The sequence below is a fragment of the Elgaria multicarinata genome, chromosome 22 (genome assembly GCF_023053635.1).
Source record: "Elgaria multicarinata webbii isolate HBS135686 ecotype San Diego chromosome 22, rElgMul1.1.pri, whole genome shotgun sequence".
Lineage (NCBI taxonomy): Eukaryota > Metazoa > Chordata > Lepidosauria > Squamata > Anguidae > Elgaria > Elgaria multicarinata.
The window spans coordinates 5,432,192-5,459,118 of record NC_086192.1 but is presented as its reverse complement, the minus strand read 5'-3'; the positions used below and the strand labels follow the sequence as shown (position 1 = coordinate 5,459,118).

Sequence of the window (26,927 nt, the reverse complement as noted above, 5' to 3'; positions counted from 1 at the left end):
AAAGCCTTTTTTCACATACTGTCTTCAGTCTCATGCCTGAATTACCCCCCCCCCCCCAAAATCTTTCTCCTGCTGTATCTAACTATGCTTAATTCCAGTACAGAGATAACATGTAATCATGGTTAAGGCTGGCAAAGGGAGGGCCTGTTCTTGATCCCTCAGTTATAGTCTCTTTATTTAATTCAATGGTTCCCAACTTTGGGTCTCCAATTTTTTGACTACAACTCCCATCATCACCAATAGTCAGGGATGATAGATGTCATAGTCCAAAAACATCTGGGGGATGCAAGGTGGGGAATCACTGTTTTAAGTAATTTATTGACCACCCTAAGAGTGGCTTACAAAATAGAACAAGAGTTAAGTGTACAACCTACTTCATCAGATGCTGTAAGTGGAACTGGAACCTTTGAGTCTAAAAAGATAATTCATCGGGTAGATCTGCAGCAGAGCCTACAGTTCCACTTACAGCATCTGAGGAAGTGTGTTATAGCTCACAAAAGCTTGTGCTAATTTATTGAACTACCTAAACAATAAAAAGTCACTATTTGTGCTACATTTAACCCTTGAATTTGTAAGAGAAGGCTAACATTTTTATACTATTATAAAACAAAACAAGTCAATAAAAGTGCACAGTAAATTCAGTGATACCATTGATGATATGAGGTATTTGATACTAGGATAGACTGTCTAGAAAGGTGATGGGCCCTTCTTCATTAGAGATTTTTAAGCAGTGGCTGGTTGGCTACCTATCAGGGATGCTGTAGCAGCAAATTTCCTGTATTACTAGAGGATTGGACTAGATGATTTCTAAGGTCTCTTGCAATTGATATCCATGCTCTGATAACCTCTCGTCTGGATTACTGCAATGTGTTATATGTGGGGCTGCCTTTGGAAATGGTCCGGAAACTTCAGCTGGTACAAAACAGGGCAGCACGTTTACTAACAGGGACTGGCCAACAATACCACATCACACCAGTCCTTTTCCAGCTTCATTGGCTGCCAGTCCAGGTCCGGGCCCGATTCAAAGTGCTGGTGTTAACATTCAAAGCCCTAAACGGCTTGGGCCCAGGCTATCTGAAGGAATGCCTCCTCCCATATGTGCCTGCCCAAACCCTAAGGTCATCCTCAGGGGTCCTTCTCTGTGAGCCACTGCCAAAGGAAGTGAGGCAGGTGGCTACCAGGAGGAGAGCCTTCTCGGCTGTGGCACCCTGGCTGTGGAATGAGCTCCCTAAAGAGATTCGCCTGGCACCTACACTGTACTTTTTTAGATGCCAGGTGAAGACCTTTTTATTTTCTCAGCATTTTAACAGTCTAGCAACTTGATTTTAACTTTGCTGTTTTAAATTTGTATTTTAAATCTGTATTAATTTCTGCATTGCTGCTTGATTTTATCCTGGCTGTGTTTTTATATTGTATTTTATATTGTGCTTTTATACTGTTTGTTTTATATTTTGAATGGTTTTTATGGTTTTAATTTTTGTAAACCGCCCAGAGAGCTTCGGCTATTGGGCGGTATAAAAAACGCAATAAATAAATAAACTTGAACAATTCTATATTGCAACAGAGTAGAATAAAATGACAGCATAATAAGGCAATACATATACACTTAAAAACAACAATACTAGGAAGGCCGTGGGGTCTCCTACCCTAGAGGCCTACAAGATGCAGCTGGACAGCCATCTGTCAGGGATGCTTCAAGGTGATTCCTGCACTGAGCAGGGGGTTGGACTTGATGACCTTAGAGGCCCCTGCTAACTCGAGTATTCTGTGGTTTTACCCTGGTCAAATAAAAAGATTTCTACTAGGTTAAGGGGCTGATAGTATTACCAGGGGTCATAAACGTGTTAGTGACTGGCAATCACATATTTTTTTAAAATTCTGGTGCTCTTCTTCAGCCCTTTCTCTGAGGCTCAGTATGACAGAGGATAAGCCCCAGCTCCGTTGAGGAGAGCAGGGGAAGCAGATAAGCATGAAAGCCGGGACTCCACCCCTTCCTGACGGAGGTGAAGGGTCAGTGGCAAGCACAAGCTTTGTCTGGCTATCAAGGCCAAAGGCATTATGTTTGCTTTGGCCCTCCGAGACTATTTTAGCAGTCCAAAATACTGGATTAAGGCTGCTTTGTTTGTTGTTCTCCATGTCAGAAAAAAACATGTAACATTATAGTAACATAAGAACATAAGAGCCCTGCTGGATCAAACCAAAAGGCCTATCTAATCTAGCATCCTGTTTCTCACAGTTGCCAGCCACTGTGGGAAACCCACAACCCACAAAGAGTGCAAATGGATGCATGGATCTAAAAGCTAGCTGATGTATATACAAGTGGCAGAACACATTTAGTCTGCATTAATTACTCTATTTATCCCACATGGTGACTTTCGTGTGGGGCAGAATAACTATGAAACAGCCCTGTATGGAAGCCTGCCAAAGGCTTTAAAAAACTCCCAATTTTTGTTACTTGCCTAGAGCTGCAGAAATGGGTCTTTCAAGCATCTGGCAGATAACCGTACATGATGGGCTGGGTTTGGCTTGCTGGATCAAGTTGTGCAGGTCTGCTCTCATGGGTCATTGCAGATAGGTTCCTTTCATTGTCTTGAGTACCTGGAAGATTTTCACAAATCTGATGCTGCTTCTTACCTTGGAAGTGTTTGGTTTGTAATGCTGCATTACATCCACCCTGGAAAACGACACACTCTCCTTTCAGGCTGTTCTGAGCATGAAAAGTGATAGTGTCAAGTCTGAGACATTGTCCTGGTCTTTCAGGCTTTTGACATAATTAATAGGCAGTACCTTTACCCTAGCTATCGGTGCTCATTAGTACTGTGCAGTGTTTGGAAGGTTTGTTCTAAATACAATATACATCTTCTGAAGCTTCTAATAAAGAGATGAAAAGGGATGAAATCTGTTTGCTTGAAGATTAATGCATTTGCTGACCAGTTGTCTCCAACATACTATATCCACAGTTCATCTTTCTTTATCCTAGCAAGCATGCCAGGTAGCTGCTGTCTTTGGTCACTCAGACAGCTCTGTTTTATACAAGAACAAATCTTGAGGTATTTTAAGCTCAAAAGTAGACATTCCAGAGCTTTCTTTGACTGTAGCTGCCAGATCGAGATAGCTTTTGAAAAAACCCACCATGAGAAAAAAGAATGGAAGTGGAAATGGCTGACAAGTGTGCAGTGTTGTTGTTTTTAAAAATCAAATCGCCTTGGTGTCTTGTGCAAAGATAAAATGAGCTACAATTAGACTTATCAACAGGCGAGGGGAGAAGATGATTGGAGCTGTTCATTTAAACTGTTGAAATGGATATGTTCGTTGCCTTGAATTTGCAGCTGGCACCAATAAGTACTGCCGTTCTGCCAACTTTTGGGGTAGTAAGGATGGTAAGGATACAGGTGTCAGGAATTGTAGGTGAGAATTCTTGGATCCTTAAAACTGCTTTGCTTAACAGACAGGATTCATTTCAACAGAGCTTCAAGCAGTCAAATTACATATGGAACGTAGCCTATATCTGGAAAAAGATTAACGTCATGGTTACATTCAAAACTGCTTACCACTTAGGAATTTAAGAAAATAAGGGCTTTGGTCAGAGTAAATTGTGCAGATAAAATATAATCTAGAGCAAGTCAGTCTTCACTGGCTCCATCCGTATTATAGGATATCCCTCCTAAGGTGGTTTTGCCCGTGATACTTCTTTCAAAACTAATAGTGATGTTTATATATTATACTTGCAAACATTTTGTTTGTGCTTTGTTTTATTTATAACTAGCTGATATACCTGCCATTGCTCAGCCCCCCTAAGATATATGTCTGTGAGGTAATCATCTCAAAGTAGTAGGGCAGTGCTAAGCCTGTGAGTTAACTTTTAAATGAATTAAATCCGTTTCTTTTTTTCTCTTTCTCACCCCTGACGCAGGCTGCAGCTTTCCATGTTAGAGTTGGGCTTCTTGTAGGGCGACCCTTTGGAAAGGAGGACAGGGCTCCTGTATCTTTAACAGTTGTATTGAAAAGGGAATTTCAGCAGGTGTCATTTGTATGCATGTAGCACCTGATGAAACTCTCTCTTCATCACAACTGTTAAAGCTGCAGGCGCCCTGCCCTCTTAACCAGATACAAAGAGGGCAGGGCTTCTGCAGCTTTAACCATTGTGATGAAGAGGGAATTTTACCAGGTGCTACGTGCACACAAATGACACCTGCTGAAATTCCCTTGTCTATACAACTGTTAAAGATACAGGAGCCCTGTCCTCCTTCCCATATGGTCACCCTATCCATGGCTCACTTGACCATCTTTTGCTTGAGGCTCTTGGCGGGTGCCTGGGTCAAAGACCTGCGCCTTCCTCGGCCTGTACTTCTCGCCATCCAAGTGCTCCAGCAGGAGGCTGTACCAAAGCAGTGGGGCCTGCCTAGGTACTTGCTCCTCCCCCCTTTGTCGGGCCTACTTAGGCCTGAGGAAGAAGCCACTGTCAAGATTTTCCTTGTCCCCACAGGAAAAACAAACAAACTACAACTCCCAGCATGCTTTTTGTCACTGTGCCCAACGGAACTCCTGCCACCAAGGCTCACGGGAAGTGAAGTCTGGCCGAGCTGGTCCATGCTGCACTGTGCAAGCTGTGTCTGTAGGTAGGCCATAAGAGAGCCTGGCTGTCATTAGCTCAGTTGTTGCTGTTGACGACAAGCCTGGAGCTGCACCCTCCTGCTCCTGATCATGCCTAGCAACCGAGGCAGGCAGCCCCAGGCACTCTCCCTTCACGCACAGGATGGTGAGCCACTTCCACATGATGGCTGCCAAAGCCCAATAAATCTTCCCTCCTGCCCAAGGCATGCTGGGAGTTGTAGGCTTAAGCCTAGGTCCCTGAATAACACGTTAAACTTTGAACACCGTCTGAGGTGTGGTGGAAGACAACTGGAGAGCAGGCCTTCTTAGTTGTGGCACCCTGCTTATGGATTTCTTTTTCCCAGGCAGGCTTGCCTAGTGACTGCATTAATGACTTTCCAGTGCCAAGTGAATTTATTTTAAAATTTATTTTCCAAGGCCTTTTAACTTGATGAGATTTTTTATGCTGCGTTTTCCCCCTTGTTATCACTAAATCACAACTTTCCAAGACAGATGCAAGAATTACTGAATAAAGTTTATGATTTTTATGTAAAAGCCTGACTTTACTATTGAAAAAGAAGAGTGAATGGAGGAATGACTGATAGCTGAGGCTAGAATGGAATGGTGGGCAGGGTTAGTGGCAGTTGGGCAAAGTCAGGTAGAAGGAGAACAAAGACAGCGAGAGGTCAGGAAAGTGGGGGACTGAGTTAGGACTGAGAGATAGTGACGTGGTTTGCACATTCTGACCTGTTTTGCTAACCCATGCTTTATTTAAAGTCAGCTACTCTACATGCCAGTGCTACACCTCCCAGCATGCCTTTGGCAGCCCGCAAGTGCCCACATCCTCTGAGAGGTGCTTCCCTGCTCTCATTGCTGAAGCTGCTCTTTGATAGAGGATTGAGTAGTAGTTTTGCGAAGGAGGGGGAGTAAGTGGCTGTCAGTGGACAGGCCAGCTCTAGCCAAGTCCAGCCAGAACTGCCTTGGCCTGCATTTCTTGCCCACCAAGTGCTCAATCAGGAGCCTGTACTGAAGGGTCAGGGCCTGCCCTACTTGCCCCCCTTTGTTGGGCCTATTTCTGAGCATGCACAGCGTGCTTCCCCTTCCTCACTCCCTCTTAAGGTTGACGGCTGCGTATGCACTAACCCCAGTTTCTGAACTCTGCAGAGCTGCGATGTGAACAAAACCATCCATGTTCATTTCTCATTACAGACTTGATGTCCGAGCCATGCAGGTTGCTTACCTGTAACTGTAGTTCTTTGAGTGATCATCTGTGAATTCATGCAACACACCCACTGTTCCCGCTTCAGTGTTGGCATCTTGATGCTGACATTGGGCATCTTCCTCCTTCAGCTCCGAAGACACATTCAGTGATCTCCGGAACTGAAGGAGAGGTGAGAACCCCAGCCAGACATGCACAGTAGATGGTGGGTGGGTGTGGCTCCCGCCAAAACGATTCTTAGCTTTTGAAGATTCCCGAATCAAGGCTCCGCGCAGATGCAGAACCCAGCCATCTGGAAATTTTCTTTCAAAAATCCAAGACAGCTATGTTGGTCCAACACATGCAGGAATCCCTGCCTTCCCCAGTCCTCTAATCTAAAAATCAGGTGTTGGCTCGTAACAGTTTGACATATAAAATTCCAGCTCTGTATCAGGCTGTAGATACTACAATTCAAACAGCCATCTCCTAAATTTTAGGAGACTGCTTCCTATTTTATTGCTTTTACTTGCAGCATTGCACCTGCGCACTGCTTATATATTTGACGGTAAATCTCAGCATTGTGCCTTCTTGCAAATTATGTGATGTGTTTCGATGCACCACTGCAGAAACTGGTACATCTTACTCTTAACAAGTCCTTATTGGCTTAATAAGCACATTAGGTTCATTATTAAGCTCTCAAAACTGAAATATAGTTGAAAAGATGGTTTCTGTGTATATGTGTTAAAAATGAACTGTTAAGAGAGCAAGTTACTGTGATTTATATATTCTGAGATATTGGGAAGTATCCCATGCTGCCCCTGCGCTAGCAGAACGGACTGCTAGTGGAATAGGAACTAATGGTTCCTGAAACAATGTTTCACAGAAGGGAACTCCACTGATCTGTCCCCTTCCTGAAACAAGAGTTTCTGCTAATTTTGGAGGTTGTTTCACAAATTGCTAGTTTTGTTGTGCTAGCAGTCAATTCCACAACAGAATTAGCAGAAGCGAAGTGGCGGTGTAGGATACTGCCCATTGTGATATGGATATATATATATCAACAAAAATGTGCTCTCAAGACTTCTTGCTTCTTAAAAGATGGAATAATCACTATTCTGTGATTTAAAAAGTTAAAGGATGAAAATTAAAAGAGCTTCCTGAAAGGAGAAATAGAATCTTGATTTAGAAAATTACTTCCCAGAATAAGAGAGAATGAAACATTTAAAGAAGATGCTAGCCACAAGAGTATCATTTTAGTGTCATTGGCTTTCCTTCCAAAAGTCTGGCTGATCCCAATTTGTGGTAGTAATCATTTTTGCTTTTAGCACTGATTTTTAAAAAGAGAGTAACTGGTAATGATGCACGTACTTGAGGGGGTGATTAGAGCACATGCTAAAAAGCTTTTTAATTCTGTCTGCAGTTGAAAAGAAGCTCTGGAGATGTCTGCAGTTGGCAGATGAGTGAGATATGAATGAAGGTTACCTTTGAAGTATGGTGTGCAGTGCAAGTTGCTTAATCCATTTGTATGAGAATGTGTGTTTCCTATTAATGCAGACTTAATACAGGGGGATGTTTTTAAAAATAATAATAATATTCGCATTCATTAGACTCCTTTCAAGCCTGTCAGTCCCAGCAGATTCTGCTCCATGAATGAAATACTGTCAGTAGCGTGCATTCAAAGTAATACCAAGTTTCAGAGGTTTGAGAGCTTGTCAGGTACATGGATATTGTTCAGTTTGGTATTTATAGACAATTTTAAATTTTGTTCTAGAGGCAACATTTAAAATTGTAATGTAATGTTTGTGGTGTATTAATTAGGTCTATTTTCTTTTGGTAAGCATCTTTTAAGGGGGAAAAGGCTTTCTGTAGCTGTTTGTATAGCCACTCTGGTAGTGATCAAACAGAAATCCCTAGATTATAAAATTCACTTCAGCTGCCTCAATGGCAAGGGGAAAAAATATTTAGCTGGGGAAATGGCAGCTTACAGGTCCCAGATGTCTAATTATAACTGTAAGACATGTTTTTGCCTTTGTCTGATAATATATTCATCCAATTTCCAGTCTGCAGGCAGGATATATAAAGAATGTATAAGGACAATTTCATTGTGAACAACCAGCAGCTGCAGTTGAAATTAAGTTGGTCATCTCAGTGACTGAGGTACTTTGATTCAGCATGCTAATAGTGGACAGGGTTAGCTTGGCCATGGTGGTACAGGCATTGGTAACCTCAAGATTGGATTACTGCAGTGCGCTCTATGTGGGGCTGCCCTTAAAGCTGCTCCGGAAGCTGGAGCTAGTGCAGAATGCTGCAGCTCGGCTGTTCAGAGTCTAGCTCCTTCCTATCTTTCCTCTCTCATCTCACACTATTGCCCCGCTCGTGCTCTTCGCTCCTCTGATGCCATGTTTCTCACCTGCCCAAGGGTCTCTCCTTCCCTTGCTCGGCTTTGTCCATTTTCTTCCACTGCCCCTTACGCCTGGAACGCTCTTCCAGAACATTTGAGAACTACAAGTTCAATCGCAGTTTTTAAAGCTCAGCTAAAACCTTTTCTTTTTTCTAAAGCTTTTAAAACTTGATTTTGATCTTACTTTATACTGTTAGTTTACTCTACCCAGTGCCTGTTTGGTGCATTCTCTTCCCCTTCTTATTGTTTTATTATGTTTCGATTAGAATGTAAGCCTATGCGGCAGGGTTTTGCTATTTTATTGTTTTACTCTGTACAGCACCATGTACACTGATGGTGCTATATAAATTATTATTATTATTAATAATAATAATAATTGTCTGGAGCTGCCCCTTTCCAGCATGGAACTCCTCTGCTGAGGGAACTGCACTGGCTGCCTATTCATTATTGGGTCAGGTTCAAGGTTCTTGTACTTGGGACTAGGATACCTGAGAGAGTGCCTTCTCCCCTACCAACCTGTTCAGTCACTGAGATCATCAGAGGGCATGCTCCTGGTGGTTCCACATAGACCCATCCTCCGATTGAAGTCCACCAGGGGAAGAACCTTCAGTGTGGTGGCTCCCCTCCTATGGAATTCCCCGCCTCTGGAGGTCAGGCAGACGCCAACTTTGTATTCCTTTCAGTGCAACCTGATAGTGTCATTGTTCAAAGAAACCTTTCCTTAATGACCAGCCACGGTTCACAGTTCACCTTTCATTTTGTTTTTTAAAATCTATTTTAAGGTGTTTTATTCTGTTTTTATTGAATTTTGTCTTGTACACCACTCCGAAGTTTTGAATGGGGAGCAGTATGTAAATATTGTAAATAAATAAAAAATAATAGTGCTGAATCCAGAGTGCTATGTGTGCCTGTCCCTTTTAAATCAATGCAAGGTAAGCACTTATCTCTGTGTCTGACTGCTTATCTTCCATTGACTTAAAAATGTAACTCAAACACGCTCAATGCCTTCTGGATTGTGCCTACTGCTAAACTTTTACTTTAAACAGTGCCACATGTGGTGTATAGATATTGGAAGGCACTGAAAATGGTCAATAAATTTTAGTATGCCTGAAGTGGTGTCCACATAAATATGTGCACAACCTGGAGGTAATCACCTGGAAAAATAGCCTTGATTTGGCTAGTATTGTATCTATTCCTGTTCCCCAATTTAAATGACTTATGTTCTTTTTTTATTAAATTTATTAAATGCTGCATAAAATACATTTCTCTAGCCATTTTATCATTTATTTTTAAATAGTGCATTTCTAAATATGGAAAAAAATGCTAGAAAAATATAGCAACAGACAATTTTCTATTCCACATTACTGGGCAAGGAAGTGTTGGCTCAATTTCCTCTGCAGCAGGGATGTATTTAGTCTTCCCCTACAGAAATCATACAATTTTGTAAAGGAGCATGAAAAACTGCCAAAAAGGAATGAACAGTTTGCAGTAGATGTAATTGTTTGCCAAACTTTGCCCCCCTTCAGCCCAGCCCTAAATTTTAAAAGCCAAACCAAGCTTGAGTTTCACTTGGTGATCAAAGATGCTAGCTGCATTTTGCTCTCTTTCTAATTATCTCAGTAAGACTTTCATTGCACTTTTTTTAAAATAAATAAATAAAGCACCATTGTTCCCTGCTGGCTTCTGAAATTATCCTTTGACAGCCCCCTTTGTGTCCTCTCCAGGGATCCATTTTATCCAGACTTCTGCTCGGCTGTAAAGAAGTAGAAATTATTATAACTAATAATCTAGTATGTTTCCTTAAGTATTACTTAAAGGGCACAGCCCCTCTGTGGTATCGCTTTGTGTCTTTTAATGATGTAGTTGTTCACTCTTTAAGCCAATCTATAAGGTTGCACCTACCTAGTGTTATTTATTTTCTTTTAAGCAGGATTTGGGAGACGGATTGTTACAACCACCTGAATCTTTCTTTTGAAACAATGTGATGGTCTCTGGGTTTCCACATTAGAATAGCTAGCCATTTTCTTTTTAAAAAAGTGAAACTATGCTCTGAGCCATGGAAAAATAGATTGATAGGCATGACCATAAAAGCATTATATAAGATAGCTGTTGTTTGCATCGCAAAATGAGTGAGAATGAGTGGGTGTGTGTGTGTTTTTTACAGATGTTAAAATGTGCATATTCCATCTTGCCACAAAACATGTAGGAAATTATTTGCAGCGGGAGGGGACAAGGAAGTTTTCATTCAGCTGAGAAGCACTTGTTGTATGGTTGCTTCCAGTCTTGTTCCCAGATGTCAAAAAAGCACATGATGCAAGAAAGACGGAGTGCAAATTGGCTGTCTGTGTCTAGCCAGTGCATCACAAGGAGTCATATGAAAAATCTCTTTCCTTGGCTGTGGCATCCATCTAAAGAGCTTTTACAGAACAAGCAAATTTTATTAAGATAAGAAGGTTGACGTAAAGTGCCGGCTGCTTAACTTTGGGACAAGATTTTCATCGCCTCTTGTCTGCCATAAGATGAGAACTTAGTTTCACAACTCTTAAGAGACCTGTGTCCAAAAGTCTTGATACGCCTTCTGATGTGTACTGTAAGCAAAGTCTCTTACCTGGTTTGCCCATCATGGCAGCATTCCGTTTTGGAAATTTGGGAATTGTCTGCACAACTTTCATGTCCAACACCTGTTCATTTTGCACAATTTCCCCATTCACGCAAAATGAATAGTGATTGCAAACACAAGCACAACTTGAAGAGTGATGGACAGTAAGCTGATGTTCAGAATATCTGGGCTAGCACGAGCGTTTCTCGTTCACCCACCTCTAATCCAAACTAACCTAGTTGCACTGAGCTCCCGTCGAAATCAGTATAGAAAGTTAGTGATAGCTTAAGTCCCATCGATTTCAGTAGTACATAAGTGCAATTGACAGGCTGCAGTCCTATATACAGCTGAGAGTAAATCCCATTGAATTCAAAGGGACTGATTTCTGAGTAACAGCCACCAACTTCCCCTGTTTCACACATGCTGGTTATCTTCTTTAAAGCCCTTAAATGGCTCGAGGCATCCCCATTTATGCTTCTACTTGTCTGCTAAGACAATCCAGCAAGGCATTTCTCCATTTCTTAACACTTTTTGAGGCATGGTTGGCAGGGGTATGGAAAGAGGACTTTTTTTCTGTCAGCATGGAACTTCTTGCCCCAGGAAATTCCTTTGGTCCCTCTTTACCAGAGTTCTATCATCAACTACAGATCCTGCTCTTTCAGCAAGCCTTTGGTCTGTCTGCTGCTTGATCACTTCTTTTATTTGCTCTGCAGCCTCTCTGTTATTAATAACAATGTTTGTTTAAACTCTGTTTGAAGTTTGATGTCTTTGGTTGTGTCAGCAGCAGTGATCATTACTTGTAGTGGAGAGATGGAAAGTTTATTTAGGGCTTCCAGAATTCGTTCACTTTTGGTTAACTGCAGTTTTATACTGTTGTTTTATACTTTGAATAGTTTTAATTTTTGTGAACTGCCCATTGGGCGGTATAAAATGCAATAAATAAATAAATAAATTTGTATCGTCTGGTGCAACTTTTCTGAAGCTGACTTGTAGTTCGTGTTGATCACAATTCCTAGTTCAGTTTACAGAGGAAGCTGCAGTTAACTAAAAGTGAAAGCTTCTGAAATCCTTCTTGCCACGCAGGAGGTGAGGGGAGTGTGTGAGGGGATTCATGGCTCCTTCCTGCTTGTACACTTCCTAGTAAACCATAATTTAGCATGATGTGCAAACACAGCCAATATCTTGAATCAGCCTGCCTGAGCCTGGTGCCCTCCAGTTTTATTTATTTATTTATTTATTATTACATTTTTATACCGCCCAATAGCTGAAGCTCTCTGGGCGGTTCACAAAAATTAAAACCACAATAAAACAACCAACAGTTTAAAAGCACAATTACAAAATACAGTATAAAAAGCACAACCAGGATAAAACCACACAGCAAAGATTAAAATACAGAGTTAAAACAGTAAGATTTAAATTTAAGTTAAAATTAAGTGTTAAAATATTGAGAGAATAAAAAGGTCTTCAGCTGGCGACGAAAGCAGTACAGTGTAGGCGCCAGGCGGACCTCTCTGGGGAGCTCATTCCACAACCGGGGTGCCACAGCAGAGAAAGCCCTCCTTCTAGTAGCCACCTGCCTCACTTCCTTTGGCAGGGGCTCACGGAGAAGGGCTCCTGTAGATGATCTTAAGGTCTGGGCAGGTACATATGGGAGGAGGCGTTCCTTCAAATAACCTGGCCCCAAACCGTTTAGGGCTTTAAATGTCAATGCCAGCACTTTGAATCAGGCCTGCACCCAGTTGTTCTTGGACTACAATTCCTGGCTGGGGCTAGTGGGAGTTAAAGTCCAAAACATCTGGAGAGTGCCAGGTTAGGGAAGACAGTTGTAAATGGACACTGAAGTTTCTGGTATTGGTAGAGCAGCAATAAATGCAGCAAGTTCACATTTTTGCTGAAAGTTAGTTTGCCTACCTCAAGCAAATCATAGCCTGACTTAGCTGCTAGGTGATTCTTCAAGCAAAAGAGCTGCTGCCTGTAACTGCTTTTGTAATTGCTTTTGTATTTTCACAATAGGGTCTCAAGTGGTATGAATGTTCATGGCTCTCACCCCCAGTGGTTGATTAATCTTTTTCTAAACTGCTTGTTGTAGTGATTACACGTTTATCCTTCTGCGTTTCTATCACAAGGACAGACTGGCTATGATGCCTTGCTTCTTGTTTTGTAAAAATTCACATACACACATTTTTTTTAAAAAAAAAAAGAAGTAGGCCAATTCTTGTTTTCAGCTACGTTTCTGACATCTTGTCTTTATCATTTTCCTTATGTTAACTTTGTTTCGCTTGGCTTCTATTTAAAAAAGAGAAAATTAAAAATCTTCTCCTTTATGTTTTTCTCATTATGTGATAAAAAAGAAGGCGGGGTGGCTTTAAAGCTGTACTGTGTCACTAGACACTGCTTCACACATTACAGCTCTGAGACTGTAAGTATGCACCTAAAATGTAAAGTGTAAATGAGGGACCTGTATCTTATCACTACTATCATCAGAGAGCCAAGATTGGCTACACCTCCAAGTTCAGGGGCAAATCAGTTGCTGCCATTGTAATGTGTGAATGGCCCTAAATTGAGTCTTCACCAAACCTGTTTAAAGGTGGAGCCCAGAGAATAGTCTGGGGACACCAGATGCTACAGCGTTATTTGTAACTAAGCAGATGTCAGCCAGATCAGCTGTCTAAATGAGAGACCTTTGGGATCCCTATGAAAGAGCAGGATATGCTTAAAATATTTTAAACTGTTTGATGCTGATTAGAATCAACTTCATCTTGCCTGCGCCCCCCCCCCGCCCTATGGCCACATGCCAAAGGGAAGTGTCTTGCCAGCTGCTGCTGGCCTTACCTTTTGGTACCTAAATCTGTCCACATTTATTTACCATATAACCGGTTCACTAATAAGGGAGTTACACAGCCAAATGGTGTGCACTGGCTCTGGTAGTGACTTTTGTGATTATTTGCATCATATGAGTAATGCTTTTTAAAGGACTGAACTAAAGAACGAGGGGAAATGTATAAAAATAAGTGGATGGTTCCTCTTTATTAGTGGTGCACTGTCAGGTCAAATGGGCTCTCAAGCCCCATGTAGCTCCTAAGGAGTTCAGGAACACAGAAATGTAACTTGAAAAGCACTTTGCTGCTAATTTAGAACAAGGGTGATTTTTTGTTAACATCTGTGGCTAGTTTAGTAAACTCACCAATGAGGATGCTGTTTCATATAACTTCATTGCAACCCAGCAGTACATCCCCTCCCATTGCATATTTGGGTGGCTCATTGAGCAGGTCAGTATGTGAGATCACATCAGATATCATAGTCATGCCTGTCAGTTCCAATAAATGTTGCCCATACTCTGATATAAATGACTTTGGCAGAGCTCTGCACTGTGTAATGGAACAAGCCCTTGCTAAAGGCCTACTGAACTCTGCCCAAGAACTGTCCCAATGCAGACTGATTGGCCTAACACTTGAAACAGGAGCAGAATTTTCAGCCATTGCATAAAGTACTTAAAAGACCACACTCCTGAAAGGCACTGGAATCAAGACAGCAACTTGGATCATGGGATAGCACTGCTGAGCATTGTGGCTGAATTATGTGGAGACTGCAGTCTTTCAGGTAGCCTGGCCCCAAGTTGTATAAGGCTTTATAAGTCATAACCAGCACTTTGAATTGTGACCAGAAATAGACCGTAGCCAGTGAAGCTGCTGTAACAAGGGAATCACATGCTCCCTGTAACTAACCCAGGTCAACACTCTGGCTGCAGCATTCTGGACCAGCTGAAGTTTTGAAACAGTTTTCAGAGCCTTGTAAATGATCACTTCCCTACTAACCGGTAGCTAGTAATAATCTCCTCCAAGCAGAGAAGCTTTCGTAAATGGGAAACAGTTTTTCTTTCAGACCAACGACATACCGGAAATCAGTAACATAGCTATGCTGGTGGTAGCCAGGGCCGGTGCTACCATAGAGGCCACTCAGGCGGCCGCCTAGAGCGCCAAGCTAAGAGGGGCACCGGGCACAGCGCAGCACTCACGCGCATTGGTTGTGAGCCGGCCCGGCCCGAGGATTCAGCTGGGCCTGGGCGGGTGAGATGGTACCCCGTGCCCACCCAACCGAAGCGAAGCCAGGGACACTAGGGTGGAGGTGGGGCGGCTCCACGTTCGGACTTCCGGTACATGCCCGGAAGAGAGAGAGAGAATGTATGGGTGTATGGGGTCTTTGAGTGAATGTACGTGTTCATGTGTGTGTTTGTTTGGAGTGAGTGATGCTGAGTGTATGTGTGAGTTGGGGATGATTTGGAGGTGATATTCCTATTAAATAATGCATTTTAGACCCATCGACGTTCCTTTCCAATTTGTTTGCTATAATTGGCATGACTTATTTCTTGCACTTTAAAATAAATTTAGCAGTTTCAAGTTTTGTGCTTCTTACTTTTTCCAGGAAACATATGTTCTTAAAAATCAAAGTTGGGATTTTTTTGGGGGTGTGTGTGTGTGAAAGTAGCTCACCTTTATTTATTTATTTTATTTAATTACATTTATATACCGCCCCACAGCCGAAGCTCTCTGGGCGGTTTACAACCTAGGGCGCAAAATAGTCTGGCCCTGGTGGTAGGTAGGCTAATTATTACTTTGTGGGCTAGTAAGTTTATTATAGTAGCAAGTAAAAGAAAGCCACTATTATCTTATTGGTGAAGGCTTTTAGGGGGCAAATGTATACAGCAACCTTTGATTAATTTCATGCGACTTTTAACTCTGGGAATTAATTAGAGAAATAATTATAATGTATGCGCAAGGTTCTGTTAAGAACTTTAACCCTATAATCCCTAGTATTTCCTGAGGCAGTGTAGAATATTAGTACTACACACTTGAAGTAGTGGTTAAAGAAAATAATATAAATTTGTTGAGGGTTCAAAAAGCCTTGAAAGCAGTAGAGAATAGGGCCCATTGTCACCTTTCATATACAAGAAAAGTATTTGAGATGATAGCTGAACTACCAGTCTATAAAATATGGAATGGGAGGTTTGTTCTGGCCCTGGCTTATAATTATTTATTTATTTATTACATTTTTATCCTGCCCAATAGCCGAAGCTCTCTGGGCGGTTCACAAAAATTAAAACCCTAATAAAACAACCAACAGTCTAAAAACACAAATACAAAATACAGTATAAAAAGCACAACCAGGATAAAACCACGTAGCAGAAATTGATATAAGATTAAAATACAGAATTAAAACAGCAAAATTTAAATTTAAGTTAAAATTAAGTGTTAAAATACTGAGAGAAAGGTGTTCAGCTGGCGACGAAAGGAGTATAATTATTGCCTATCCCTGATTTAAGGATTGGGAGGTAGGGTGAGAGATGCAGAAAGAATGTTTGATATCAAATTAGCATTTTAAGAGGATCTGGGCTGTGTAACCGGTTAACTATGTTTGTTGTTTGCCAGGCTTGTTTAAGTATGTTTTCGGTATTCTGGTTTCTCAATATTAAATGAATAGGTGTTGCCTATTAAAAAAAACATGAAGGGGCAGGCACTCAATCAAGTTTCCCCCCCTTTTCCACACTCTGAGAACATTCTTCCACTTGTTACACTAATTGCAATGGGGTGGTCGCAAACTTGTTTTTCTACTAATAGGTCAGTGTTTTAAAGTATTAAATGAAGTGGATTAAAAAGGGGGAGGGAAGGAGAACAGCAGTGGCACAGCACTGCGGGGTATAATCACTGGCTTGACATTTTCTCGTCAGCATGGCAGTCACTTGAGCCTCCTGGGAGCCAAATCCCCAATTGTCACCGAAAATAAACATGAGCTCTGAGGGCAGTAGAAGTCTTGGTTAAACCACTGACCCTGTTTTATTCAGCCACACAGTTTTCAATGCAGTTATACATCTCTGAGAAGAATAGCAGTAGATATTTTAAAACAGTAGAATCATAGAATAGTAGAGTCGGAAGGGGCCTATAAGGTCATCAACATCCCCGTCCCCCGCCTGCCCTTTCGGCCAAGTTCAGTCTTGCTTTGCTCTGGACATATTCCTTAGGATAGGACAGGTAGCTAATTTTTGTCAATGTCTGGCCCTTGGATGACAGAACTGTTGGGCAAAGGCAACATAACGCTTTTGTAAAAGGCTTCTAATTCATCCTACAGTGATACTGTTGGGTTACAACAGAGGTGACCCATATTCAAATCCCTGCTCAGCCCTGGAATTCACTTGGCAGTCTTATCCTAATCACGTTCTATATTATTTATTTTATTACAAACATTTGCATATTGCCTCTATGGCAGATTATAATTTAAACAATAATAAAAATTATTCCAATAAAAATCAAGCATCAAAAACACCAGTAAAATTTAGGAAGAGTTCATAATATTCAGGTAAGAACTTAGAAAAATAAATTAGTCTCCACCTGGCACCTAAAAATATAAAAGCATGGATCCCAGGAAGAATTCACTGGGAAGGATTTATTACCCGATGTCTTAATTTGAATGGACATGTGATTCGCATGTATACATGTATAATGACTGGAGCAGGTCTTAGGGAGACTTTAACCTGTGGTGTGGTGTGTATGCACAGTAGATTTGTGCATGATTATTTTACTAAATGGGGAATATCTATTACTCAAATGGGGAAGTTAGTTCAAACATTTGGAGTCCCAAAACATGAATTTAGTTTTACAGCTTTTTGTTCTAAAGACATGCACATGCAGTACAGAAAAAGAGAAAAAATTGCTCGGTTATTATATCCACCCCGTAGCACAGTGATAGGGAACATGTGACCTTCCAGATACTGATGGACTGCAACTCCCAGCTGCCACGACACAGGCTCTGAACAACAGACCTGGCCGCAGCTACTCCCTGCTCAAGCCAAGCACCACCGCTTGATACGCCTGAAGCAAGGGATAAAAACCACCTTCCTCCAAACTATGTGGAGAAACGGGTTTAAATGGAGAAGGATTTTAATATATAAAATAAAACACTGTGAGTTATATGTGCTGAGGTGAATGATTGTCAGAGTGGGTGTTAAATGAGTAAACTTTAGATGATAAATGCCAAACAGACACGTGGGATTTTTGTGGTAGTTTAAAAACAAAACAATCAAAATTTATTTTCAAAAGTACACAAGCTTTGTTTCAAATAAACCGTTTAAAAACCTTTTTGAAACCTTTCATACAATCCTTTCACTCATTCACATACACGCTTTCCTTTTTCTCACACAATCAATCTTGAACTTTCTTTATTATCAGTATTGATTAATATACATCAACTACGTGCACACCACACTCCAAAGACACCAGTCTCTACACTGACCCTCAAATTTCCCAGAACTTAAGTACTCTAAACACAGAGAGCACTAAAGACTCTAAGGGCCTTGCTAGACGAGGCGTTAGCGCGCTTTGAGGCCCGGTTTCCCTGCTGTGCGTCCACATGACGCACAGGGGAATCCGGGCCCAGGCTGCACTAAAGCCTCCCCTAACGCGCCATAAGCGAAGTCACTTATGGCGCGCCTTTTCCGCAGCCCCGGCCTAGCAAGGTCCGTGGCAAGGAACGTCTAGCAAGGTCCGTGGCTTTTTGCGGCTACTCGCTTACTCGCGAGTAGCCGGGAAAAGCCACGGACTGGGCACAGCGCTCAGCGTTGTGCCCATCGGGCCGGGGGGGACATAGGGGGGGGAAGGCCGGACCGGCAGTGGGATGGCGAAGGGCGACACAGGACAGTGAGGGATGGTGAAGGGCGACACGGGACAGGGAGGGATGGCGAAGAGCGACACGGGACAGGGAGGGAGATGGCGAACGGCGACACAGGGGACAGGACAGGGAGGGAGGGCGGGGAAAGAGTGGGCAGGGGGCTTAATTTAAAAAAGGGTGGGGGGCTTAATTTTTTAAAAAAGGCTCCTACCTTGTCCGCAGTCTTCGGGGCGCACGTGGCCCCTTTAACAAAACAAAACAAAATGGCCGACACTGCAGGGCTTCCGTAGTCCCTGCGCGTCGGCTGTCTAGGAGGCGGGGCGGCGCGCGCTAACGTTAGCGCGCCGTTGCCCCGCCTCCCTGCCAGGTCTAGCAAGGCCCTAAGAGTACCTAACAAGTCTCCCACAATCCCCTCAGTCCTTCCCTTATATATCACTCCTCCCCCCTCCCAAGACTTTCTAACTCCGCCCACTCAGGCCAACATTCTAAAAACCGCAGACTTACAAACTGCAGACATACATTTGGGAACTGACTTGTGGGGTGTAACACCTCACCAGCATCCTTCACCAATGGCTATGCTGGCTAGGGCTGATGGGAGTTACAATCCGCTAGCATCAGGAGGGCCAAGTGTTCCCCATGCCTGCCCTACCACATGGATATACCAGTTCTAATGGAGCAAGCTTAGAAGATAGAAAAATAAGAATATTGGGTAAATTTAGAATTTACGAAATAAGGGAATGGTATGGAAATGGGCTGAGCATACAATGTAAATGGGAAATTGGAAGGGCACATGACCCAAAAACTCAAGTGCTGGACATGGAGGTGGAAATAAAAAGGTTTAGAAGAAAAGGAATGGAAATAGACCAGAAGGGGAATCCAAAGGACATCATATCCTGGTTGTTTGCCAAAAATTAGAAAAATGCAGACTGCCTTCAGGGTTCTCAGATTAGTTCCAAATTACAACAGTGTGGCAATACTTTCAATATGCTCTGTACATGTTGACAACAAACTACACCATGTTGTTCACAGACATCCAAAGTAAAGGTTTTTAGTGAGTGAAGATGGGAAGACCAAACAGAAATGTAGCTGTTATTAAGGACCTCAGAGGTACCACAATTTTTGTTAAAATAAGATTTCGGTGGAAAGTTTTGGCACCTAAAAAGTTTTACTACTTCCATTTAAATTCAGGAGTTCAACTTGAGACTTTTTGTTCTTACCCAACCAACCTCTAAAGGTGGGGGGCATCCAAGGTACAGAACATCTGATGAATGATTTAAGTGAATCGTCAGGTTCAGATGGGACAGGGCAGACTTTAAGATACTTTGGCCTGATCCTGGACTCTTTAGAGCTTTTATAAGTCAAAGCCAGAACTTTTAATTGTGCCTGAAAATGTACTGAAAGCCAATATAGATGAAATATTTTCATTGTGGTAGTGGGTCAGGTTAAATGTTTCAGCACTGCATTCTGAACCACTTGAAGTTTGTGAATGTGCTAGTGCAAATCCCATGTCTCCACGGGAGCTAGTAGTCTGAGATTGATTGGATAAAAATGTTTGCCTGTTTGCCTTGCAACTGGGACAATTTTAGACTTTTAAAATGTACTTACAAATAAACCTGCAAATGTGGGGGTGGGAGAGAAAGATGCTCTTTTTAAAAAAGATAGTTTACCATTTCTTGAAGTTTGAGGTCAAAACATGTGATATAAGATTCTTCTCTGTCTTCTCTCTCTGGTGCTCTTTTAGCAGTTTCTCCTCTGCTTCTCTCCTTCCTTCTGTAACCCTCACCAACTGACTCTTCTTCAGTCCCTTTCACAACATTCTGTGCCTGTCGTTTCATTGTCCCAGCACTCTAAGAGCTCACAGGAGTAAGCATTATGACACGTGCAGACACACACTGTGTCTCATGTTACATTACATGCGCAGCGTGAGGCATAAGCAATTAACCTCCCCTTTGCCTCATCCCTGTCCCTTCCCAAGCTGCCTGAAGCTCGAGATCCCAACTTTTTGAAATATCACAATTTTCTGCATGTCTATACTGCTCAAACAAAAATGAGCAAAATTGCTCTAGTAGATTTCTAGTAATAAGCCTTTTACAAAGGTACTCTTATTTAAGATGAGAGTTCAAAGGCATCCCCATGTACATTGCATTATAATAATCTAACCTAGTCTCCATCTAAGCCATCTAGCATGGTTTACTGAAGTAAGGTTATAGCCTGCTTTGTGCCCCTTAGCTGTCGTCAGAAGCACATTTTAAATTAAGCAGTCTGTATTCCCTGTGCTGTTGAATGCACAAGGGCGGTGTGTGTGTGTGTGTGTGTGTCCGTCCTGTGTAGCTTTGTCACTTCCTCTTGGTCTCTTTTTTTCCACATTGTGGAAGCTACTGCTGAATAGGAGGTAAAATTCTGGCCATAGCTGGTATAGGTGGGAGAGACAATAAAGAGCTAGGTGGTACTGTTCTTTGGACTTCAATACACATATGCCCATTTTCCTTGATGTTTCCTTTCTGGCAATAGTGAGTGAGTGATTGGCTTCAGAATAAAGATGTGTGAGACTGAGCTGATTGGTAACTACTTTGCACTGCTTGTGGCCTCTGTGTAGAGGGATCTTGCACTTTTTAAGAGCAAAACAAAAGTGCTTGCGTTTTTAAAGGGCTTCTTCTCATTGCTGTTCCATCTGATTCAGGGAGAATGTGGACCAATGGCAGAGCACACGCTTTAACCTTGGTATGAAATCACCCAGTGTTTAAAGCAGGGAGATTCACATGGGGTTAAATTCCACAAGCTGTGCAAAGTAGTTATCAAAACAACACAATCTCTCACACCCTTATTCTGAAGTCAGCTGTTCGTCAAGTCAAAATGATTCATGTTCACTCTGGGTGAGCTTTGCCCTTGATGCTCATAAGACCTCAACTTTCTGTTAGTTTGCTCAGGAAAAAGCACAGAGGTGTGTTTGTGTGTATGTTTTGTGGCATTCAGAAACAGTGATTGGCAAGCAATTTGAAGGACAGATAAATGGTGGTAGATGCAATATCTATCCTTTAAAAACTTGTGTGCTTTGAGTTTGTATTCTGATGGCCATTGGCTATAAACAATAAAAACTTGACAGAGAGAATATCCTTTAAAATCTTAGCCAATGCATGTTTCTAGGAAGACTTGTTAAAGTACTCTTGTGACCTATGATGCACTGGAGCTAGAATGACAGCAATCCCTGATCTGATAAGAAAAATCCTCATTTGCTCTCAAGGTGAACATACTTCAAATTGGATTGACTATGTGACCATATGTTAACCTGATAGGCCTGGTAAATGTCCTGCAATCTTGAATAGTCTTCTGTCTTGATGCTAACTTTTTGAAAGGTAAACATAATGTTCCTTTCAGTTGTACAAACAAATTGCACCTCACTTTTAGTACAATAGATGGAAGACAAAATCAAATCTAGGACTGGTATCTATATTGCTGAAAATAAATTGATGAACATCAGAACTGTTGGCAAACACTTACATTCGCAGTAATAGTGTTTATCCTTAATGTGTATTTTTAGTTTATTCAGTGTAGTGAAGTGTTTGAAAAGCTGAGAATCAAACCATTCAACATTCTGCTTTGACTCTGATTGAAATTCTTCCAGTTCAGGTCAAAATAGATGCAGTGTACCTGACCTACATCAGTTCCAGTACTCCAGTGGAGCAAGAGAGCAATTCAGTATTTGGAATATCCTCTCTTTCTAGTCAGGAGGCAGGGCCAACTCTTAATTGACTCCTCCATGCTAAAGGTCCCTCCAACTGCCCCAGACCGGCTCTGTCTACCAGTCAGGTGGTAGGGCAAGAGCTTGCTGATCCTAATTAGTTAAATTCGTTCTTTTATTTTATTTTTAAAATGTTTTGCTAAACCTTCTCTGTTCTACAGAGGGATGAGCTATTTCATGGGTTAAGGAAGATTGGCTGGGGTCCTAGTCAGTGATGTGGGTTTTCTGAAAGAAAAAATGAATTGGAAATTTTTCCAATGCAAATTAGGTTAATTTGCATAGAGTCATTTGCATTGGAATATTTTCAGTTTGCATTGCAAAATGTACTGATGCCCTAGAGACTTATCTAATTTAGCATGTTTATTTTACTTGTATTTAGTAAACAGCAAACCTAAAATACTACCCTATTTTAATTTCACAGGAATTGACTTGAAGTATTTGAGGGGGGAAATTAAAGCATACTTACTATGATTTAATTGTTATATTTATTATGTTAAAATATTTATTGGAAAACTTGTAAAATATTTAAATTTATTTATTTATAGCATGTAGCAGATTCTTGAAAAGATAAAAAGAATAAAACACCATATTATTTTGTTTTGTTTTTAAAACAGAGTACCAATAAAAGCCACCAAGGGCATGTCATCTGATAACCTCAGTGACTGGGCAGGTTGATAAGGGAGAAGGAGCTCTCTGGTATCCTGGTCCCAAGTTATTTAGGGCTTTATGTACTAGTAACGTGGCCCAGTAGTGAAGAGGCAGTCAGCGTAGTTTCCTCCCCAAAGGAGTTGAATGCTGAAAAAGGGCAGCTCCTGTCAACAGCCGAATTGCTGCCTTCTGCACTAGCTCCAGCTTCCGGGGCAGCCTTAAGGGCAGCCCCACTTACAGTACATTGCAGTAATCCAGCCTTGACATTACTAGCACCTGCACCACTGTGGCCAAGCTATCCCTGTCCAGGAGAGGCTGTAGCTGGTTAACCAGCCAAAGGTGATAAAAGGCACTCCAAGGCCTTAGCTAGACCTAAGGTTTATCCCGGGGTCATCCCTGTTCATATAAATGACACACAGGATATCCCGGGAGCAGGCAGGGACGACCCCGGGATAAACCTTAGGTCTAGCTAAGGCCCAAGCCACCATGGCCACTTGGGCCTCCAGGAACAGTGATGGATCTAGGAGTACTTCGTGACTTATTTTGGAAACATTGCTTTCTACTCTCTAGTAAGTGAATTACACTGGAAAAGGATGACATAAACACATGTTTTTAAAAATATATATGGTAAACTGTATATAAATGTAACAGCAACAATAACAACAACACTAAACACGAAGAGAGGACTTTGCTTCATAGAGACATTTGTTTTCCTGCTAATTCTAATTCGTCTTTCTTCTGAGGACACAGCAGGAGGTGCAATAGTTTTTGAAGCTGACCGGTTGAATGTGACTTGAAATTTCAGGAGGAAATGTAAATCTGGATGGTGTCTTTCTCCCCCTCCCCTATTCAATAACATATCCTGGTGTAATGGGTTTCCTTGGAAGACCCTTTGCACCAGCATATGCTAGTTGCATTGTGCTAGAGATTGCTTATCCTAATGCTCCATCAATGTGTTGGATGCATATATACGGTTGTTCTTTGTTGTGTGAGTATTTTGTAACATAATGGAATTTCAGTTCTTTTGATCATAGCTGTTGATTTAAGATTAGTGTATTACAAATGTTTGAATTCATCGTTTTTCCTAGGTGGACAAAGTGTTTTCATGGACAGAGAATATTTCTCTTGAGTGGGAGTGATGTGCAGTGTGTTTAATGTGGCATTTAAGGACCTGATACAGTTAGCATTTTTGCAAGCTGTGTATATCTGTTCAAGTGGGATAAATCAGACATGATGTGGCAGTGGTGTGTCTAAAAGGGTGGTGAATCTACTTTTTAAGAACAAAAGGTGAATGTAAGAGAAGGAGGTTTAATGTTTTCTCTCTCCAAATTAAGTCTGTACACCATGTTAGGTAAAGCACTTTTTTCGCTGCCCTTCTCATTCCCAGTATCTGAACTGGGCTGGGAAAAAGGTGCCCAGAGAAGTAGATTCCCCACCACCACCATTTTATATGTTCATGTAAGGAAGGCCACATGAAGAACAAACATGTTTGCTCCACCACACCTAGTTTGGCTTCAAGTTTGCGATGCATGGCAGTAGTGCGGAAGATGATATCAAGACAAGGGGTTCTTGATTTCCTTATCCTTTTGGAAGTTGGGTTCTTTGTGTGAATGTTTTTATAGGAAAACATCCACATTTGTTTGCCTTAGTAGAATATGTTTTAGGGATCTGTTTTACTGATGGGATTCTCATGTTCTCCAGTATTAACAAGGTAAACTTTAAAAGAAGTTCCGTGAGCAAACCCTCCTTCCTTTGCTGTTTGCACATTTCTGTGACAACAATAGCGCTTTGGTTACCATGAAAAGGCCATTACATTTTCAGTTTGCACTGGAATACTTCCCAATGAAAATTAAGTTAATTTGCATTGGATCATTTGCATAGGAAAATTTTCATTGTGCATTAGGATTTTTTTCTGATGCCCTAAAGAGATCTAATTTAGCATGTTTCTTTTACTTGCATTTAGTAAGCAACAAAGTTTTTGTTTTTTAGTTTTACCCTACCCTGTGCCTGCTTACCCTACCCTACCCTGTACCTGTTTGCATTCTCTTCCCCTCCTTATTGTTTTACTATGATTTTATTAGATTGTAAGCCTATGCGGCAGGGTCTTGCTATTTACTGTTTTACTCTGTACAGCACCATGTACACTGATGGTGCTATATAAATAAATAAATAATAATAATAATAATAATAATAACTTTTGTCTCAATACACCACAAGTATTTAACCTGAAAGGTTTGAGGAAAATACATGCAAAAATTTAGGGGAAATCCATAGGATATTTCATTTGTCTGGATCCCAGGTCTGAGCTCTATGACCCTTCCCCTGCCTCTTCAGACCTAGCAGGAAAAGAACTGTGCTGCTTGCCTCTATGAGTTCACAATGCAACATCGTAGGGTAAAAGAGGGCGTGCTGATGGGTGGGGAGGCAAAGAGACTGGGGATACCAGCTATCCCCAGGCATCCCCAGTCTCCTTCCCACTCCCCAAAGCCTCTGCTAGATGGGTGAAAACCCCACCTAGCTAAAATGTAAAGCATTGGATACTTGTAAGCCTCTAAATTCAGAGGCTTACGAGTACCTAGGGCAGATGGAATAGAATTGTTCCCTTAAAGAAGGAAACAAAGGTACTGAAAACCAATGACAGATTAATTAATTTTAGCAACCCAAAAAAGTGTGAAACTTATGCTTACTGCCACTCATCGATTTGAACAAACTCTCTGCTTATTCGTTCCATTTCAACTGAGATATATATTTCAGTGACATCTATGTATTCTCCCACATACTTGCTAGCAATAATCACCTGAAAGACATTAATTACAACTTTGAAACTGCCAAGCCAGCATAATATTCTATTTGCAATTGGCATACATTCTTTTTTCTCTTTTTTTTTTTACAAATGAAATGAACCTTTTCCACAGAAAAATTAAGCACTGGAGATTTTTCTGGAAAATTTCCCATTTTGGAAAATTTCCCCACATCACTGGCAATAGTCTGAAGATAAAATTAGTGGATCTCTGGTGTTATATGTTTTCTCTAGCCAGCACTGCTGAACTGTCTATTTTGGGCAAAAGAGCACATTGATCTCTCTTAATCTTTGTTTAGCAGGCACAAGGCATGTCATCCCGGACCCTGCCGTGCTCTTTGATAAGCACATTTCTGAGGTCTCTAGGGGAGCTTTCTGTCGACTACATCAGCTGGGCAGGCCATGTCCTCTCTTGGAGGACAAGGATCCAGCCACACTGATAATATGCTTTACATGGGGCTGCCCTTGAAGATGACTTGGAAGCTTCAGCCAGTGCAAAATGCTGCAGCCCATTTCCTGTGGAATGTCAGGTGATGGGTGCACACATAGCCATTGCTGTGTCAACAGCACTAGCTGTCGGTGTCCTTCAAGACCTCATTCAAAGCGCTGCTTTTAACATATAAGCCTCGATCATAATATAGAGTTTTTCTCCTTACATTAATCCTCGTGTCATCTTTGGTGTGTCAAGTCAAGCTCTGTTGCAGTTCATATAACATGAACATCTGCTATGGCCCAAGGCTGTGGAATGACTTGCCTCTGGAATTGAAGAGTCGTTTGTTTCATTCTGGAAAGGATTTCTCCTTTGATCGACATATCTGATAGCTAACTTTGCTAATTTATTATATGTTTATTGTGATTTTATATTTCTTTTATTATCTTCTTTCTTTCCCCCCTCCCCCCCACCCCGTAAGCTGCTTTGAATTCATGCTGGAAAAGCACAATACATATATATGAAATAAAATAAATAATACATCTGGGGGGGAAAAGATATGAATAACAGAACATTGTCTTATGTTCTGTTCAGTGTGCCTCTTGTCGCCTTTGTTAGTGTTTCTCCCTTCCACGACCTTCCTAGATGACTGTCAAATATGACAGACTAATGGGATCATTATGCCAATTGATTTACTGTGTGTTTGAGTAGCTGCGGAAGACTGACTTCATTATTTTTCAGCTTTTGCATAGCCCAGAGTAAGAGGTTGAGCGTAGGAACTGGTTCTATACGATTGATTCCCTCATTTTTGAGGACTACGGTGATCACTTTGCTGTTAATATGTTAGACCTGGACTAGGCAAC

General features: G+C 41.5%; 1 protein-coding gene across 4 annotated transcripts in view; it reads left to right on the top strand.

The window, feature by feature from the left end:
- NLK (nemo like kinase) overlaps positions 1–26,927 on the top strand; it is a 125,891-nt gene that overhangs the window by 25,197 nt on the left and 73,767 nt on the right. The window lies entirely within an intron of this gene.